Source organism: Amblyomma maculatum, chromosome 11 (genome assembly GCF_055883805.1).
Source record: "Amblyomma maculatum isolate TAMU_Amacu chromosome 11, ASM5588380v1, whole genome shotgun sequence".
NCBI lineage: Eukaryota > Metazoa > Arthropoda > Arachnida > Ixodida > Ixodidae > Amblyomma > Amblyomma maculatum.
The window spans coordinates 58,232,486-58,252,202 of NC_139354.1; the positions used below are offsets into that span (position 1 = coordinate 58,232,486).

The 19,717-nt window shown below is 43.4% G+C and overlaps 1 long non-coding RNA gene across 1 annotated transcript; it reads left to right on the top strand.

Annotated features, from left to right (window-relative positions):
• Positions 1–377: 377 nt before the first annotated feature.
• On the top strand, positions 378–19,161 carry LOC146173875 (uncharacterized). Its single transcript, XR_014701949.1, has 4 exons — positions 378–538; positions 6,712–6,810; positions 13,067–13,130; positions 19,036–19,161. It is a non-coding gene; the product is annotated as an uncharacterized LOC146173875 (long non-coding RNA).
• Positions 19,162–19,717: the final 556 nt, after the last annotated feature.

The window sequence follows — 19,717 nt, forward strand, 5'->3', positions numbered from 1 at the left end:
CAGATGCATTCAACTCTGCTTCGAGTTCGTTGCTTCCGGCAGAACGCTTGACAAAACAATACATTGGTTAGCATTGAATGTCTTGTCCAGGTCTTCTACCTTCCAGACACAGCTAATTGGTACGTGCTGAGTTCAAATAGTCGAGCGCAACAAAGCAGAAGATTCAGCAAGAAATATATATATATATATATCCTTCTTTCAGCACGAAATATGATATGATATGATATATATAACCTTCTTGCTGAATCTTCTGCTTTGTTGCGCTCGACTATTTGAACTCAGCACGTACCAATTAGCTGTGTGTGGAAGGTAGAAGACCTGGACAAGACATTCAATGCTAACTGAAGTATTGTTTTGTCAAGCGTTCTGCCGGAAGCAACGAACTCGAAGCAGAGTGGAATGCATCTGCGGTGGTGCTATAAAAGCGCCTGCTCATATGCGGTTTCGTTGAAGACCTTAGACCTGAGAGTCTGCCCAAGAGTATAGAACAACTAACACTGCAATATTTCTTTTTCAGTTTATCCATCCCAAACTGAATGTAAGTATTTTACGAATCTTAAATGTGTGAAATTGCATTATTTGCATTTCCCGAGTAGTTTAGAATAGTTCTCAAAAGTTGCAAAAGATGCAAGTCCTAAATATAGCGATAATATTTGCTTACTTTATTAGCAATGCTTTTGCAGAGAAAAAGCACATGCTACAACGCTGAGCCCGCCCACGTGTCGCTTTACCAGAGAATTTTAGCGCTGTCGAAACCAGTTAAGAATAGAATTTCCAACCGCACTCAGTTTTTTTACATAGCGTGGATCAGGTGGGGGTAGCATAGTAGTGTCTTTATGTTTTCTAATAGTCATGATCTGAGTTTATTTATTATTACCTGCAAAGGGAGTTATCAGTATGTTTTAAAGCTAAATCCAACCAGAGTTATATCGAACAATCAGAGCCATACAATAGTGCTTTCACATTGGTAAAAATCGATAAACCTATTTCTACTGCAGTATTGTTTAATTGAAAGCAGCAGAAAGCCGCGCGCGTTGGCTTTATTACCAAGAGAGGATGCTCCATCCTACCTTCACCATCCAGCTATGGTCCATGCGGGCATTTGTTCATGGCTCCTGCCCTGAGCAAGGCAGCACTGTGTCCCCTGCTGTCTCCTGCTGCTGTATTTCTTCTAACTGACCGCATATTCAGTTTTTCGTATGGACATGGAAGGCGGCGCGAACACGCGCAGTACCTCGTGCTCCTGGCTGCCGTTGGCAGCATACAATGTGGCAGCCATTTGAATCATCCTCTCTCGGGTATATTTAAGGCTCAGCATTAAGTACAGGGCTCGTTTGAGAAAGGAGTCCCTCAAATTCAAAAACTGCCATTCACCAGACAGCCACAATACGTTGTAATCTTGATAACCATTGTGGGTTATAGCAGATCGAGGAAAATGTGAGACAAGTTGAAAAGGGCAGCTGTGATGCCCACTGTTATATTTTTCAGAGATCTACAATTATACGATGTCATCATCATCATCATCAGCCTGACTATACCCACTGCAGGGCGAAGGCCTCTTCCATATTTCTCCAATTAACCCGGTTTTGTGCTAGCTGCATTCACTTGACCCCTGCGAAATTCTTAACCTCATCCGCCCACCGAATTGTCTACCGCCCCCTGCTACGCTTTCATTCCCTTGGAATTCTTTGGAATCATATAATGTATAGTAGCGCAGAACAAGAGAAGATACGAGCAGACAGGTATCTTCAAAAACTGCATCAAAAACCGCCCTCTTTCACTCTCTCTGCCAATCCGTCTCTCCGTGCACTTGAAGAGGAGGAAGGGAAAGTGGCGACTTCCGCACCACGTGATTTAATACTGAGAGGGGCGGAGTGGCCTCATAGATGCACCCAGTTAGAGAGGGGAGGAGGAGGAAGAACATTTATCTCCTCCGAATACGGAGCGGCAGCCACCTCCGGGTCCGCACGCAGGCGTCCGGGGGTGATCGGTTGCGGGTGTGGCGGCCGTCACTGGGCATCGTTGCGCTAGTGTGTGTTAATCCGGAGTGAAAAGTCGTGTGCAGATCACGCTTCCTCAAATTCGGCATCTCTCTCCTCGAGGAGACACGACTGCTCACTCCAACGCGTCCTCAACTTCGGCATCTCTCCCCACCCGGGTTCGATCTCGACTGACGGCGGCTGCGTTTCCATGGAGGCGAAGCAAAGTGGCCTTGGTGTGCTGTGCGATATCAGTGCACGTTAACGAACCCCAGGTGGTCAAAAGTACTCCGGAGCCCTCCACTATGGCACCCCTTTCTCTCTTTCCACTTTCACCACCACCTCCTTACATTCCCGCATGGCGCGGTTCAGATGTCCACAGAATAGGTATGACAGATACTGCGACTTTCCTTTTCTGCGGACCAATTGCTTGCATTGCTCTCCCCTGGCATCAATCACACCACAGCATTCACGGACAGGAGAAGTTCACGCGCGGCGCTCCTTGGATCTAGGCTTCGAGCTGCTCGCCGCGTTGAGAAGCAGCTTGTGCTCGCTCTGCGCATTAACTGGCGCTCGCCTTCAAGCGCGTTTCTCTCTTTCTTCACTCTTTCTCTCCCCTTATGGTCCCACCTTGCATCTTTCGGCCGCACAGCAGTGCATTGTAAAGGGATTGGGTGCGCTGTTCTTGCTTTGTGTCAATTTTTGAAGAGGGTGGTAGAGAAGTTGAGGACGCGCTGCGTCGAGCGTTTGTTTCGCGTCGCAATCGATAAAGCCGGGCCGTCCGGCACTGCGCCGCAGGTTCGCCGTGCTCGACTTGCTTAAGTATAACGGTTACAAAGGCAACGGCATCATTAGTTTACTGATTCTGATATTGCAGCTAAACGGTGCAAGAATCTAGAAAAACAAATGATGAGGAAACGTGCCTAGCGTGCCCAGAAAACTGCTCAAGACACTGAGTGTCATCGTGAAACGAATGCCGAAGCGAAGAGGAGCAAACATGCGGTAGAAACGTAGGACAAAGGGCTGCGCGACTGCAAGTGATGGAAAGGTGTAACAGGGATGAGCAGTGCTGCGCATCTACTTCGCACTTGTTTAACCATGCAAATCGGCCGTAATTTTTTTTTTTTTAATACGCTGGCTACAGAGACGGTGCAATCGCATGAATCAGTCACCAGCAATGCTGTTCTGAATGCCTGTGCCTTGGATTGAAAGTGGCTGGTAGAGAAAAGGCTTTCACTTTTTGTCGGCGTTATGAAAAAGGGAAGATAAAATCAGCTACAGACATGTACCCAAGTATTGTTTCTATAAATGGAAGCACTAGTACCCAAGTATAAGGTGCTCAAGCACCGGGCATGCAAACCGCAAGCTTTGAAAATTATATATTGCGCACTGCACCAAAATAATTCATGCAGGATGAAAGAGAATGTATTTCCGCCCATGTATTCCAAGCGCCCATTTATGCCGAGACTTCCATGTGGACGAGAAAATTTGGTCATACCATAGGGTGAGGCTCGATGGTTTTGCAGGAAGGCTGGCTGTCTACCCTGATGGCCGACCGTAAGAGTTTGGTGGATCGCAGTGCAAAAACAATTGCAGGGGGGCTTCCACGGCTCAAATAATGGTCTTGCCCCGGAAAGCAGTCTATTATTTATTATTGTTTTAAATCCTTATAGAACGTAATAAAGGAGCAATAACTAATTGACATCCAGCCATCGCAGCCAGACTGCTACAAGAAAGCTATAAGCTTTCATAGAAACTTCGTATTAAAATGAAATTTATCGGAGTTAAATAAAACTTCCTACCTTTCTTTAGTTGTCAAAAGTCTGTAATTGCAGGTAAGGTTAGCGCTACAACCAATCATGTACCTTATTCGGTATTACAATATTTTTCTCAGAACGGTTAGTTTCCACAGCACTAAAAAGAGCGGACAGGAACACACCACAGCTTCCAGGTTCTCTTTTTTTTTCAACCTGCAAACAGGAAAAAAAAATACTCACTTTGTAGACAACACGGAAATTTACCGCACAGACTTGAATAAGGAATATGCGGAGTGGCACAAATAAGATGCCAAAATCCGTAGATGGCAAATTAAAGTGTTGAATGCACAATCACTATAATGAGTGATCTTAGACGTGGGACTCAATTTTGTAAGTCCCTCTTATTTACCCTTCCGATTTTACTATCAAGTGTAACAGTTGAGGCACACATGCTCGGGAAGACCATCATGTGGTGAACGCAAGCATAAAATGCAGACAGGGAAATCGCTATAGGCCCTAAACTACTGTAACCTGGTAACAATCCAAAAAGAAGAAAAGATCCTAATCATTCGTAATTTCCCAAGATCGTAACTTCAAGATGCACTTTCAAATGAAGATAGCGCGAGAAAAAAGCAGAAATCATAAATACTTCATGGCGGCAAAAATTCCCAAATTCCCTTTAACTCAGTAATCTTTCGATTAATCGCGATACTTTAACAACAGAAGTGAATGCTAGGTAATTGGGATCCGATCAACCACCTTTTTCATGCATATACCGGCACTAGACGTGAACACTACCACTTGCCTAATTAAAATCTTCTTTCGAGAAATTTCGGTCTTAGCTTGGCACACACGACCGAAACATTTAGATATTAGGTGCTCTATAGCTACTTTTTTCAATTCATGACACTCCGCTACAGAATAAACAAACCAGCGTAATCCCATGTTGTTGCTGGCATTTGTAGAACCTAATCGAATCTAGACCACTCCACAAGAATACAAAAGCTAAAGGCAATATAAAATAACGTGAACCGGCTTTGATAATAGATTTCACTTCTGGGGGGACACCATGTGTTTCACAAAAATCTAGAAGCCTTCTTTATTGCCACTGATATGTGTTTACTTATTCAGCATAAGTAATTGTTTGCAACCAATGTGAGCCCTCCTCGGATCTTCTTTCATTTGTACATACCATGATCTTCTTCTTCCTCTTGTACATACCATCATCATCGCCGCGCGGCGCCGGCTCCGGCGCGCTCCTGGGTTTTCGCCAGCAGATTAAACGCTGACACGGCATACCTTGCCTTGCCTTCACGACCTTGCCGTCTGAACCTCGCCTTCTTTCACAAGTGGCGGAGGTGAAATTCGATCCCCTTGCTGCCTTGTGCCCTGCCTCTCGCTGGAGCTACGTTCGGATCGCCGTTTAAGAACTACCATCGTCATGTCAACCGACAGCAGTCCCGACCCGGCCGAACCCTCTACTTCGGCTACACCGCCGCCTCCGATGGTGCCCACACGACAACGCGACTCGCCGCTGCTCGCTGGTCGTCCCGACGAAGACGTCGATGACTGGCTTGACACTTATGGACGCTGCAGTGCCTACAACCGGTGGGATGATGCTTTAAAATTCCTGAACGTATCTTTCTATATTATTGAGGTTGTCAGAAATTGGTTTATTAACCGCGAGCCCCACACCACAAACTGGCCCACCTTCAAGCAGCAGTTCCGACAGTACTTCGCCGACCCGGCTGTTCGGACGAAGATTGCAAGGAACAAGCTCGCTACCCGCAGTCAAGGTTTCATGAGTCCTATGCGTCAAATATAGAGGCCGTGCTTGCACACTGTCGGCGTATCAGTCCCACCATGCCGGAATCTGAACGTGTACACCATGTCTTGAAGGGAATCAATTCAATGGCTGATAACACCCTAGTTGCCCAGAATCCATCAAGTGTTGATTCATTATAACGACCTGCCAACGCCTCAACCAGCTACAGTCCTCCCGATTGCAGCCCGGCTTCACTACTGCCCCAAACTCTACTGACCGCGATCTACGAGCCATGATTCGAGCGATAATCCGCGAGGAGCTCCAAGCCCTCAGCCCTTTCTGCCGGCACGGGTGCTATCATTCTTCTCCTCCTTCTAACGACGCCGGCCTCCGCCACATCATTAAAGAAGAGTTGGCCACTATCAACCACCCTGTCATACCTGATCCTCCTGCACCTCGCCCAGCACCGACTTACGCTCACATCGCTGCGTCCCCTCCTCCTTTTCTTCCCCCACCCCAATCGCCACCCTACAACCACATCCACGCCATGACGACGGCTCAACGCCATTCCGACGACGCCTCTCGCCGGTTTCAAGATAAGAATGAATTCTTATCTTAAAACCACAAGAAAGCAGCGAAAATGGAATGACAATGAAGAAGAAAAACGCAAAAACGTTTATAAAGCTTTGTACAAAATAAAGCAGGGTTGCACTAGCGATAAAACTGAGTGTTAGTTTGCGGTGACTACTAAACATAGCAGCTTTTAACAAAAGGATATAAGCATCTGTGTTTTAAGCCGCGAGTCATGGAACTACAACATAAAATTGAGCGCGTAGACGTTTATATTTCGAACTTCCAATTTGACATCGTGTAAACTAAATTTTACAAGTTGACATTCGAGATGGTTAAAGTGGTTGGAAAATGATTCATAGTTACCTTTTCAGATATTGTGGCTCTGGTAAGCTCCAACCCTTGTACACTGGCTTAGATGTAATCTTTTCTCTACCTCTTAGAGCACGAAGTTTACTTACGGCGAACTTGCGAAGCTGCAAGTAGGGCAACCAGCGAGCCTTGGGTGGCCCCACAGCGAGCGACTGACGTATTAAGAATTTGCCATGAGCAAACTAGAGCCTAATGCTGACTTCATCAAGGTGGTGGAAATTTCCATTGATTGAGACATGCACCGTTCTCTTGTTTGTCCTCGTTTCAGCTCGACTTCGACTAAAGGGTCACTTTAAGGATTCGCCATGCAGCTTAATCTGTTGCACGTTCTTATTCTCCTCCTTTCTGCACAAAGCCTGATGCAAAGGTATGTAATTAGTTTCAAGTCTCCGAATGCGCTTAAAAAGAAATCACTTTAGGAAATCTAAAAACTAAATGCGTAACGCTATAGGTTTTCATAAAACGATATTCAGCGCTACTCAAAGACACGGACGCTGGAAGAAAACGCAGGACGGGCGCTGACCAGCCCTTTCTTGAAACAGAAGGTGATGAACCTTGCTCTGCAGGTACTGACTTTCTATTGCGCTCACCATCTTCAAGGTGTCCGGCTTGACGGATGCAGCATAAAAACAGGGGCCCATAGTAGAAGAAAGTTCGCTTAACAAAACGTGTTGCTGGGCTAGTTGGTGAAGCATGTTTTCATTAAAAGATGTTCAGCACTACACAAAGACACGGACACTGGACGCGCGGAATATCTTTTTATGAAAACATGCTTCACCGACTAGCCCAGCTACGCGTTTTGTTAAGCTATATCCTCCTTTGCAGATTTCAGTAAGGCATTTTATCTCTTAAATTTAATATTTATTCTACAAATTAGCACTTATCGCTCACTGGTAATATGTTGAAGTAGTTCATTCTATTCTAACCAAATTATTTGGTCGTCGTCAATGATGGCGCTTCATGGCAATATATGGCCGTTGTATATGTTGTTTTTCGCGGTGCAGCATGTCAAGCCAATTCCAGTTTGACGTTTAAAGATATGCCATCATAAATATCGCTTAAAACATCCAGCACAATATAAATGGGGATGACGCACGTTTTTGTCTAACCACCTTGGCTAACACCGATCTAATATGCAGAGCCAATTTTGTCCTAAACCTTCAAACATGCCGTAAAGATAAAATGTTTTTATTTTAAATGCAAACAAATCTGAATCTACTTTGTTTCAGACTTTTCAATTTTAAAGTTTTTTCACAGGTGACCCTAACCTTTCGCCTTGATGATAATTACATATTGTTCGGAATTGTAAAGCGATTGGGGTGATATTTCCGGCTTACGTCAAAAGGACAGGTCATATCACTATCACAAAGAAAACTATTCTAGTGCATCTAGGCCCTTTGCAGACTTCAACCTGAATTCCCAGAATATTTAAAGCTGCTAATCTAGAATATGTTATTTCAATCACTACGACCTATCTCCCTATGACCTGGCCTACGAGATTTAGGACGAACATCAAAAAAATTATTATTGCTTCAAAAAAGCTACAAGAATAATGTCCGCGTGTCACCTACAAGGCTGAAATTAGAAAACATTTCGCGCAGTATGGATTGTTTGCATAAATTTATGTCTATACTAACGCTAGCTGCACAATCATGTATCTTCTTTTTCCTACAGTGCCGAATTATTTATCAATGTGAAGAAATTAAAATATGGGGCGAAGCGTGTTTAAACGTTACAGTGATAAATCGTTATACCCCTTGCAAAAACCATACAAGAGGCACATCACTATAAGATTCCATATTAAGTAAGAAATATAGTGGTCATGAAAATGACCTGTTTTGCTTGGCTCGAATGTTTCGGAAGCCGTACATTGTTGAAACATTTGAATGACTCCAGCATTCTCAGGGCCCTGGTATGTTCAGAATTCTTGCGTGTTTTGCGTGTAACTTATGCATTTTTGGCTTCTTTTACTCACCCTTAAACTGTATTTTAATAAATTTCTCCCTGACAAATTGTGAAATTTTGGAACTTTCTGCATAAGTGAGTGATAACGCATTGGAATCCGTCAAAATGCAGCCTTCCGGCTGCAACGGAATGATGTGCAGATTTCTGGGAAACTTCGTAGCTAAAGAGATATTCGTCCTGGTGAGGGGAGTGCGTTTTTTGCGCGCTGCCACGCGTGCCTTGTTTAACTAATTTTCTGCACGGTGCTATGAACATAATAACCTACATCTTGTAGTTTTTCATCTGTGGTCCATACTCTTTGAAAGGTGAAGTATTATTCATTTGTTCAACTCACCCCAAAATTAAAAAAACATTGGTTGTTTTCATAATTCACTACTTGTCTTCTAGCATGTAGTGTAATCTCTTGAAGATATCTAAACGCTGAACTTCGTGCCAGTGATCAGATAAATGGGGATTATTTGTCGGTTGAAGATTGTTATTTCAGAATTTTGTCTTCTAATGCGTCTGTGTGGTATGTTCGGGTGCGTTTACAGCAAGGCGATTATCGTGTATGCTATAAACACGAAAGATAGATGTTCAGCTGCCGATATTTGCTGATCAAAATTTTGATTTTGACCACGTGGTACAAATATACCAGGTATTACACGGAAAAGTCCCAATTCATTTTAAGAGTGCACTTCGCTAGATATAAGACATCTGTGATACAACTGTAGAAGGGTTGGTGGACTTCATACAAAATAAAGCACACCAAGTAGTGCGCTGACTCTATAAGCGCCTTTCAATAAAATTTTAGCTTTTATAATTTTGTGTCTAGTTTCAATCAGGTATTTGTAGCCGGCCGCTGTAGGTAGGCTTATAAGCTTTATAACTTTGAAAGCAGAAGGCCCATCGGCACCGTCGTTTACGAGATTTTGGGTATGAATTGCCAAACGTTGTGCCCTGTCGGAAAACTCGCGCTTTGAGCACTGTTAAAGAATGACGCAGCTAGCAAGGCTTCCTGTCCGGCGTGGTTGGGAGCAGCAAGTATTTTAGACAGCAGCAAAGTAGGAGGAGGGAAAGCGTGCAGTACTTTTGCAATTGGTTGAAGGCCCAAAATTCAGCGCGAGATAGGCAAACATTTTAGCCAAAGCGGTGACGATAGCTGTCGTTTCTAAAGAAGAAAAACAAAACTCATACAGATATTATCAACGGTCAGTACCACGTATCTGTTTGCATCAAGATGCCCGTTGAAAGATTCAGTAATAACTGCGCAATAAGTTAGAATTAAAAACAAGGTATTTGGTTATTATTTAATCTTATTCGCTGTTTGCTCAAATGTGTAATGTCAGAAAGCATTGAAACAAAGGTGCCATTGAAACCGCCTTGGTACACCAAAAAGCATATTTTTTTAAAGCTATAGTGGCTGCCTTCTTTTGAATAGCTGTATTGGGAGGCTGGAAACCGTCAACGGAAGTGGCGTCCGTGTGCTGTGCGATGTCAGCGCACGTTAAAGATCCCCAGGTGGTCGAAATTACTCCGTAGCCCTCCACTACGGCTCCTCTTTCTCCCTTTCCACTTTCACTCCCACCTTCCTCCCTTCCCTTACGGCGCGGTTCAGGTGTCCACAGAACAAGTGTGACAGATACTGCGCCTTTCCCTTCCTGTGAACCAACCAACCAACCAAGAACGTAGCACCGTCGTAAGCTTGATTAATCATTACCGTGGTTATAAGTACCGAATCTCAGAAACGCATCTAAGATTGCTAAGTTTCCTTTCTCGAATTCAACAAAAATGAAATGATAATGTTTAACTGATAATGTTTTACATGATAATGTTTAAAAAGCGGTAGATATTTAGTGATATCACGACATCTACAATGATATCATGTTTTTATGCAATAAGCAAGGGTATCACAAATATAATTGCAATACGCACACTGAGCATGGGACGCTCAAACCACGCAGTCAAAAGAAATTTCAAACCGAACGCGCCACAATTTGTTAAGTTTTCAATTTTCCAGTATATTATTGACTCAAAAATAAAACACATTTCAGTATCTTAGTTTAAGTCTCGTCTAGCCATTAGGCTGCGTAATATGCGTAATGTGTAGCTGTTTTCGAAGTGCCCTAACTTCGAATGGATAGTTGAACTAGTACCGACAATAACGACATTGTTAAAGGAAGAACATAGTCTCAGAGTATTTCTAGCGCGTGTGCTCCGGAACGGTAAATGAGAATAAGTTTATAAGAAAGAGAAGGCGCAGTATCTGTCTCACATCTTCGTGGACACCTGAAACGAGCTCTAAAGAAAGGGAGGAAGGTGGGACGTCACCGCTGGGGGTCCCTGGGTTCTTGCACGCGTCGATGAAGTTCCTACCCGAACGACCGGAAGATCTCAGCACCTCAGTAACGGTTGCTCCTTCTTTGTCACGTCGCTCTTCACTGGTGGGCACTCCCTCTCGCCGCTGCCTCTGACCGTCTCCTCTTGAGGTCCTTGCGCTCTGAATTCTCTGCATGTTGGCTTATTGGCCAAAGTCGAAATTTTTGTCGCGGTTTTTTTACTCCGTGCATCCCCGTTCCTGCTGGCTCTTCGCCCCTTCGTGAGACGAGAGACTTGTCTGTGTGCATCTCCAGTTCCATGGACTCATCTCGTCTGCTGATTGTGCTGGCCATTACAGTCGGTGATCACAAAGTATGTGCGCAATCGTTTCATCATGTCTGCGCTCCTCACAGGGTGGAGCGTCTGCCATTCCAATTAGATTGGAAAAGGCGTTTGTAAACGCCACTCCTAGCCACAGATGGCACAACATTGTAGCATCACCTTCACAGACTGGAAATATGTATCTTGCGCAGTTTTTAATGCAAGTTTGTAAACAGCAGGTGTTGGGTCAATTATACAGGTAGACTAGTTTCCCAATAGTGCTGCAAGAAATGAAACGACCTTTAAAACGCATGCCCTCTACGGCGCTAAATTTCTTGCGCGATAATTACCTCGGTCCGTTCCTAGTAACAAATGTATAATGGAAGCATATTATAAAAACAAAAATTTGTAAACCCAATTTCAAGCTTAAATGTGTTATGTGTCTTGAGCCTTGTGTTATTCAGTGACTCCGGGTTACCTGATAATAAATAAATGTAAATGTTAAGCAATGAAACAATGTACAAAATTTGAATGTAACGCCGGATATGTGCATTACAAAATATTCTTGAGGTGTGTGTGGCAACATGACGTAAAAGGGGGTTGATTTTATTCCCAATTCTAAGCGGTCTTCCAGAAAGCTCATGGCACGGCTCAATTGCATGCTCTAACTGGTTCAAAAACGCATCGTTTTTGGAAAGTTTGTTGGGATGCCCAGGATTCCCCATAGAAGAAGGAAAAATTGTCTATCGCTTAGCTCAGCTATGCCGGCATATGCGTACCGAGAAGTACGTTTCCCTGGCTTGAGCTTGTTGTGGTCACTGTACGTTTACCAATCAGAGACACTGAATATATACCTCTTTTATTCAATTTTCTTGACAGAGTCGAAGACTGCCAATTATCGGTGAAGCAGCATGCAGTGGTCTCAATTTTGTCTACACAGTATTTCGATTTGGTAGAGTCTGTTTGCTAAACAACTCGTCTTTCATAGGCTCCATCTCTGCGGCTATATGCCGTCTATTAGGCTCGGCAGTGTGGCATCTCTGTTTGGCAAGCCGTTACTCTCACTGTTCGGATGTCCCCGCTGCTCCCTTTGCATTGTTACGCTCATTCTCTTGTTGTTGACTAGTCAAGCACCAGGCGACAACCTCAAGGTCGAAAGAGTTATTCTTCTCTTGTCTCTACCGCCGTTAATCAGCGGCTGGACTATCCTTCTCAGCATCCATGCAAAGTGTTGTAATACAGCCGCCTTTTTCATCTCCGCCTTTTTTACGCAATGATGCACATGCGACGGGTAGTACAAGCGGCATGCGGTGAGGCGGCGACGAAACGCACGGCCCACCTGTGGAGTCTCGCTGGTTGTCATGGAATCGGTGCATGCGCCATCGCGAAATGCTCGACTGGTAGCCCAGTGCAGCTGTCGCTGCAAAAGACCGAATTTCATCCTTCGAATGAACAGCGCAGTACTCGCTTCATATATGAACACGCTGAATTGCACAGAAAGAATACGAAAGAGAGGATATAAAAAAATTCCTTCGAGTGTCGCTTAAAGCCTGCAAGACTGCAGTGCAATATCCTGAACAAGCCATTCCGTAGATTACAACAGAACAACCGATGTTTTTGACGCGCCGCACCCTGTATTTACAGTACGCATAGCGTACCTTCCTTCAAGTGCCGCAAGTCGATGCTCGCACACACATCCTTAATACAGGAAACAATATCTCCTTTCTGTTTAGTCGCACTGCTTCAGCAATACACTGGGAGGTACGTTTTAAAAATTTCGAGTTCAGCCATCGCTCGCCAACGTTCCGTAGCGGGGAAAAATGTGCCTTTTTCATGTTGTAGAATACGGGTTGCTACACAGAAACAGAGAGTTTACTCTCAAAAGTTCGCTGAATTTATATAGACTTCGTGGGTGTGAATATTTGAAGCCGCAGCGGCTTCTTGATATCTGCGTTGTTTTGCCATAACATTCTTACGCAGGCCATTACAATGGCCTGAATTCTAAGCATACTTAATTGACATATCTCTCTTTTATGTAGCGTGGACGGGTGCACTCAAAGTCCGCCGCAAAAGAGAGGAACCGACCCCTATTGCGTAGGAGATGTGAGTAACATTGTTACCATTAAGGAAACATATTACTAATTATTCTCTGTCGCCTATTGAACTAAAGTCACACAAGAGTTGCTAAGATGAACCAAGCATCGAAATGGTGGGAAGTGTTTTTAGGATCACCACAGTCTTTATCTAAGTACCCTTCTCATGTGCCACCACATACAGACCGTTTAAACGACACTTTTCAGATTTCTTGAAAATAAACGTAATGTAGAAAAAAATATTTTCAAACTTGGCTCTCCGAAATTCTTAACTTACTCGCACTTTAAATATCTGTTATATATTGTACATATGCCTGTAACTTTTTTTGATGCATGTTTATTAACCACATTGTAGAGACAGTGCCCCTTGGGAAGACGTAAATCGTAGAGAAGACAGTATGACCTCGGTTCTAGAAAAGAAGATGAAAGGAATACTATTCAATGATCTACTATGCGAGGAAATGTAGAGCATTTGAGCACGTGAGCGAAACTGGGTGTATTTAGCATGTTTAGGGTTTAGCGGAGAGATGACGTCCGTAGATTGACATATAAAAGTTAGTCCGGCAACAAATTCAAACAGCCTTTCTTACAATGACACTTAGGCACTATTAAAAAAATTAGCAACCATGGATGGCGATCCTTCTCTTCAAACCAAGTGCAAGAGGAACCACCTCTAAAGACTGTGATCACTGGAGGAGGCTTAAATATACCTTTCCTTCCGACGCAGAAAAGCTAGGGAGGGAAGCGAGGAGGGTGGGGGAGAAAAAAGTCGGGCAAGGAGCGAAGGAATGTTTATTCGGTATGAAAATTTGAGCTTGCAACCGGTGATACCGTGGCCTCAAAGAAAAATAAAAAACAGCAGCAGAAAACAAAACAGAGTGCGGGACGGGCGATGAGTCAGTAGTGAAACATGTTCCAAATCGGACATATTATTCATTAAGGGGAACCAGCATTGCAAATGATACTGATAACAAATACGGCTGCAGCTACACAGTTATTGATAGCTTTCCGCAAGCAGGGGTCAATACAAAGAAATAGAATAATAATAGGTCATGTGAACCACACTTGCCAAGCCCATTATCGGTAATAAAGGATTAAAGGTGGAGCCAAAATGTGGAGGGATAACTGTGAATTACATTTGAAAGAACCCGTGCGACTTATGCAATTGCCTCCTCAACAAAGCCCTCCGCAACAGTGTAAGCTGCAGATGTTTTTTAAACATGTTTCTTTGTTATCATTTCTCATTTTTTTACCCACTTGAATCTCTTAAATGCGCCTGGCAGGTGCAGTTCACATGATCTGTTATTGTTCTGTTTCTTTGTACCGTATCAAAGGGCATTGGGGTGGTAGTATGTAGTAGTTATGTACAGAGTGTTCAAGTCTAATAATACAATGTTAGGTAAGGCGGAACAAAAACGCTGATCATTCATGATAGAGGCAGCAGTTCCGAGAAGGTGGTTCCACTACTTTGCTGTTCGTGGGAAGAAGAACTCAGCTGCACGTTTAGTTTTAAAAAAATGAATTCCAATTTTACGCGAATGATCAACTCTTGACGAAACATAAGATGGAAGGGGTAAAAGATAGCTGCGCATCTGGTCATGGTACAATATTTTATGAAGTGAACAAAGACGAGCATACTTTCGGCATCTAGAGAGAGATGTTAACTGTAATCTATCCTTCATAAATTTTGTGGTGGCGTTGCGGTTATAGTTCCGAAGGGCGAAACGTTCCGAGTTATTCTGAATTAGTTCGAGGGCGCTGATTAGGTTTTCAGTGAAATGATCGCAAATGTATGCACCATGTTCCAACTTACTGCGAACTAGAGATTTGTAGAGGAGAAGTTTCAGTGATTTGGGAGCAGGAAAAAGTTACGACGAAGGTAGACTGAAGATAAAGCGCACGGGAAGACGCACACAAGAGAAGAAGACACAGGACACGCGCTAATCTTCTTCTCTTGTGTGCGTCTTCCCGTGCGCTTTATCTTCAGTCAAATTACAATGCACCATCTAGCCCAACTTCAAGTTTTGTTAAACGAAGGTAGACGAGAGTACGGTTCTCGTTGGTATTATGGAAGTGATGGTAAAAGTCCAATATAGATCATTTGTTATGTGAACGCCTAAATAGCGGTTGAAGACACTTGTTTTAGTCGGATGTTATTGAGATGATAAGGAGTGAGCTGGGTCCCAATGCGCGAGACAATCATTTATTCAAAACAAAGTATTGCAACCAACGTGTCAACTTCTGGTGGTTGTTTAATTTTTTTTTCTCTCGCTGGATACCAGGAAGTCTATGTGTTCTGCTTAAGGCCTTATCCGGTTCAGCTGAATAAATAAAACAAAAAGATATAGCAGACATGGACCCGACAGTATTTGTTAAATGCTTCCTCGAGCGCTATTTCAGCGTATGATTTTCTCCGCACAGTACTAGGACGGTACGATTGTCTTCCAACAACTGTTTTTAGACAAAACGCGCGCTCAAACCGTCAAGAGACTGGTTTCGCAGTCAAAAGCGGAGCGCGCTATCCGGACCTATATGCCGCCTATGCTGCCAAGGCCGCGAACGCCGAGCTATGAAACCTTAGCTATTGGTAGCGCCACTCCGGGGTGGCGGCGGGGCGGCAGCACCACGGAGACCACGCGAGCGCGTGCCCTCGGCATACTAGCCGGTATATTCTAGGCACTATAGCCACTACTCGCAGAAGGCGCGAGATGGTCGCTCAGCTCTTCGGCGTGACGTCACACAGAGGTCACGCGAAAGGTCTATGGTGGCACCGCCACGGTAAGGCAAAGGCTTGAAACTACAAGCAGTATTGCTTTCGCAATAAAAATGCCCACCCCTTTTAAATAAAACCAAGTGTTAAACATGCTATCACTGCAACACCCACAACTTTCCCTGTATCACTAGGTTTAGGCCATGCTTAAACTTCAAAATTGTTTCCTGCTTTGCTATCGCCCAGATGTGGCAGCCAGTTGCTGCTCCATATACTGTTTCCGTTTGCTTTAAATTCACTGACTTGCGCGACTTACGCATCAACATATTCGGCCGCTTTTCGATGGAGGCGAAAAGCAAGGCGCCCGTTTGCTGTGCGATGTCAGCGGACGTTAGAGAACCCCAAGTAGTCGAAATGTTCGGAGTCCTCCATTACGGCGCCTCGATCATAGCCTGAGTCGCTTTGGGTCGTTAAACCCTACAAACCACTATGTTTGAGTATGATGCCGCTTTAATAACGGCACCAAATTGATAGCATGACGTCACACTCTGTGAAAGACGCCACATTTCAGAAACAAACGAAAAATTACATCTCAATTCAATGAATTTTGTTAAGATCACCTTAATAAAGAGCGCTTACATGGGCGTTGGGCTGCTGTGAAAGCAACCTACAGGAGAGATAAATATATTTCTAAGCGAAACACTGAGTTTGAGGTTAAGTAATTGACATTTGAGTATTCTAGCAAAACCATTAGTGTAAGCTCTCGTCCTGACTTATTGGAGAAACGTCAGTATAGAAGCTGGCCGGTTGCTCATTCTTGCTGTATTCAACTTGAACATGTGCCTTAACTCGCGGCCTTAAGTCCGATATGATTTCTGCGTGAAAAGCACGTTTGCAATGACGTAAATATCAGTACATAAATACTATAGTCTAGGCTGATCGACAATTCTGAGGCATATATCCGGCCTCGATAATAATTTGTTTACAAGTGCATCATTTTCAGTCTGTCCTGTTATTCACTTTGCGTGGGAACATTTTACAGTACGTATTTTGTACCATAAATTTGTCACCTTGATACTCGTTTGTGGCTAAGAAATCAGCTTTAGGTATGATTTGCTCATTTTTCATTCGAAAAACAGTTCTGTTCTCAATTTTTTGAAAACAGCTAGTCATGTCTGATAAGGGGGTCAGGGGCTGCGATGAAAAAGACAGCCAAATACGTTGAACCAAAGGAGCGATAGCCATTGGCATCCACCTAAGCGCAGTGATACGGTTAGCAACAGGGCTTCGCGTAAAGTGTTGCCAGAGAGTTATTACTATCTTATTACGAGTTTCACTCCACGTTGGTTGTTTCTCCTAAAATTCAGAGTAATACGTTATCGACTTCTAGTTATTGATAAATACATCCCGCGCTACCATTTTCTAATTTTTTTGCTTACCTCTGTTCTCTATAAACTCGAAACAACAGACCATATTTTTCTTGACTGATAAGATGCGATATTTTTCTCCGAAATCTTACAGAGAACTTTAAAAGATGGCCTGCCGATCACGTCGCTTGATATGCGGTTCTGGTCAGCCCATAATAAACGGGGTTTGGGCTATTCTTTAATTCTTGTAATTTGCCTCCGCTCTGTATGCAAAAGAAGAACCGCCGAGAAGCGCGTTGTCGCGCATGCTTGTTAAGCTACGGAATATTAAACCAAAGTATCCCATCACAGTAAGCGGTACTGCTGTAAGTGAGGGATGGAATGGATGCCAGTTTTGATGAACCTGCCTAAATAAAACATCTCTGAAACTATACGTCCTTACTTTTACCACACTAATTTCGATTCTTCTAACTAGTCACTTGCTGGGTTACCTCATGTGGTAGAGATAGGTCTTTCACTGAAAAGCGGTGACTCAAAGTTTGAAGCCTCAGAACAAGACAAACTTAAAGTTAATTTGGATTCTCGTAAACTTCTATAGCTTTTTGTAGCCGCATTGCTGCGTTTAGGTGGATGCCAGTGAATAAATACACACTCGTTACAAATTGCACACAACTTTGTGGAGTTTCAGAAATGTTTCTTCTAATCAATAATCTAAAATGAGAAAATACAGTGGTATTTTTTCAAAAAGAAGTGTCTCTCATTGAACTTCGACTTTGTGCCTGTACATTAAGAGCAAAATCATCATCAGCCTTCATGCACATTAGCAATATTTTATGTGAGAATTTTGTTTAATTTTGTTTTATATAATATTCTTGTGAAGTATACAGGTAAGGCGGACGTTGAAACTTTCGGCCTTTAGACCCCGAGGGATTTTCGACTTTATTGGCTGTTTTTATTGCTATAAAATTTAGCAAATATGTTTATACGGTTAAGGAAATAAATATGCCCGTGACTCAGCTTAAATCAAGCGTAGTTTGAAGCCACAGGTGAAACGTGATTACACGCGGTAAATATCTTAGGCAAGCGGCGCGCCTCGATAGATACTCGAGATTGACCCAAGCGATCATGTGTGTCGCCACGTGACTGCTCATGCGTTAATCTACTTTCCACGTCAGTGTACATTTGACACTTCTCTTTGATCGTTAATTCATCTCGAAGCTGTTTGAAGGTCATAAGAAGTAGATTCTGACCATGACTTTACCTCGCGTAGTGAAGCAAAAGCATACAAGATTTATTATATGGTGCTACATGATTCGGAACATTTCGCTGCACTCATCAGACAGGTCTGTTTTATCTAGCAAATGAGTAGCCATTACGAGTTTAAACTTGCTCTGTACGAAAGGAACCGCAAGTTCGCAGATATTGTTCACGTGCATGGAGAGACGATGGTGCAAAAACTGCGATCCTTGAGCTTACGATTAAACGCCTTTAAGTTGGTATCCGGTTTAACCATTGCGATGGTATCGTGTGCGCTGGTGGGGAAAGCGGCGCAGTTTAGCGCACAGTCGTGCGCGACTATGTGCAGCGCTTCCGGGCCCAAAAAGCAAAATGCACCCAGTTAGTTTTGCATGGGAGGGTAAACTTTGAGAATGTCACTGGACGCTCCCAGCGGCTCCGGTTGGCATCTATTCTTGTAAGGTGTAATCCTCAGAAGGCGACCTGTAATATTATCCGTTCGGAGTAAAAAAGTGGGTGGCATGAGATGATGCATTATATTACCGCGGAAGATAGAAAGCAAATTCCGGTTAGTATATAGCCTTTGTCCCTTTTTTTTTCAGTTCTGTGGAATTTTTGGCAGCTGCGGAGGAACCTGTTACTGCAAAGGCATGAATCCATGGTGTACTGGATACTGTGCTTACTAATGCAAATTAATAAAGTGCATTCATTGAACTTTCTTATATTCGAAATCCTTTTTTGTTATCAGGTCTCGTATTCTTTCCTGACCCCTCGAAAACATTGCTGCAAAATTCTGCAGCCATAACTGCCCAAAATCATTACATTTGTAAGATAAGAGTTTGCGCACCATGGGGGGGGGGGGGGGGGGGGGGAATGGGAAAATATTATCTACAAATTTTTTAGTTTTGTCGCTTATTTCGCTGACAAGACGACATATCATTAAAGGCTAGCTTGTTGACAAGCCGTACAAGTGCACTTTGCGAGCTTGTCTCCCCATAAACAATGATCTTTCGTCGCAATCCCGCCTCTCAATATAAATTCTTTATTTAGCGATATCAGGAGCTCGAAAAGTTGGAACGATTTCAGACCTGAGGCGGCTAATGATTTGAAACTGATGTATTTACGCATGATGTATTTATGCGACCGCTGAGTGGTTTCTACAATTACAGAACGAGTTCATGTGGCTACAGCCTCAATTGTTTTCCATATAACTTTTACGGCATCACTTCCATTTTCAAATTAGCTTTGCAATGATTTCACACTACAACTGTTCATGTAATACGA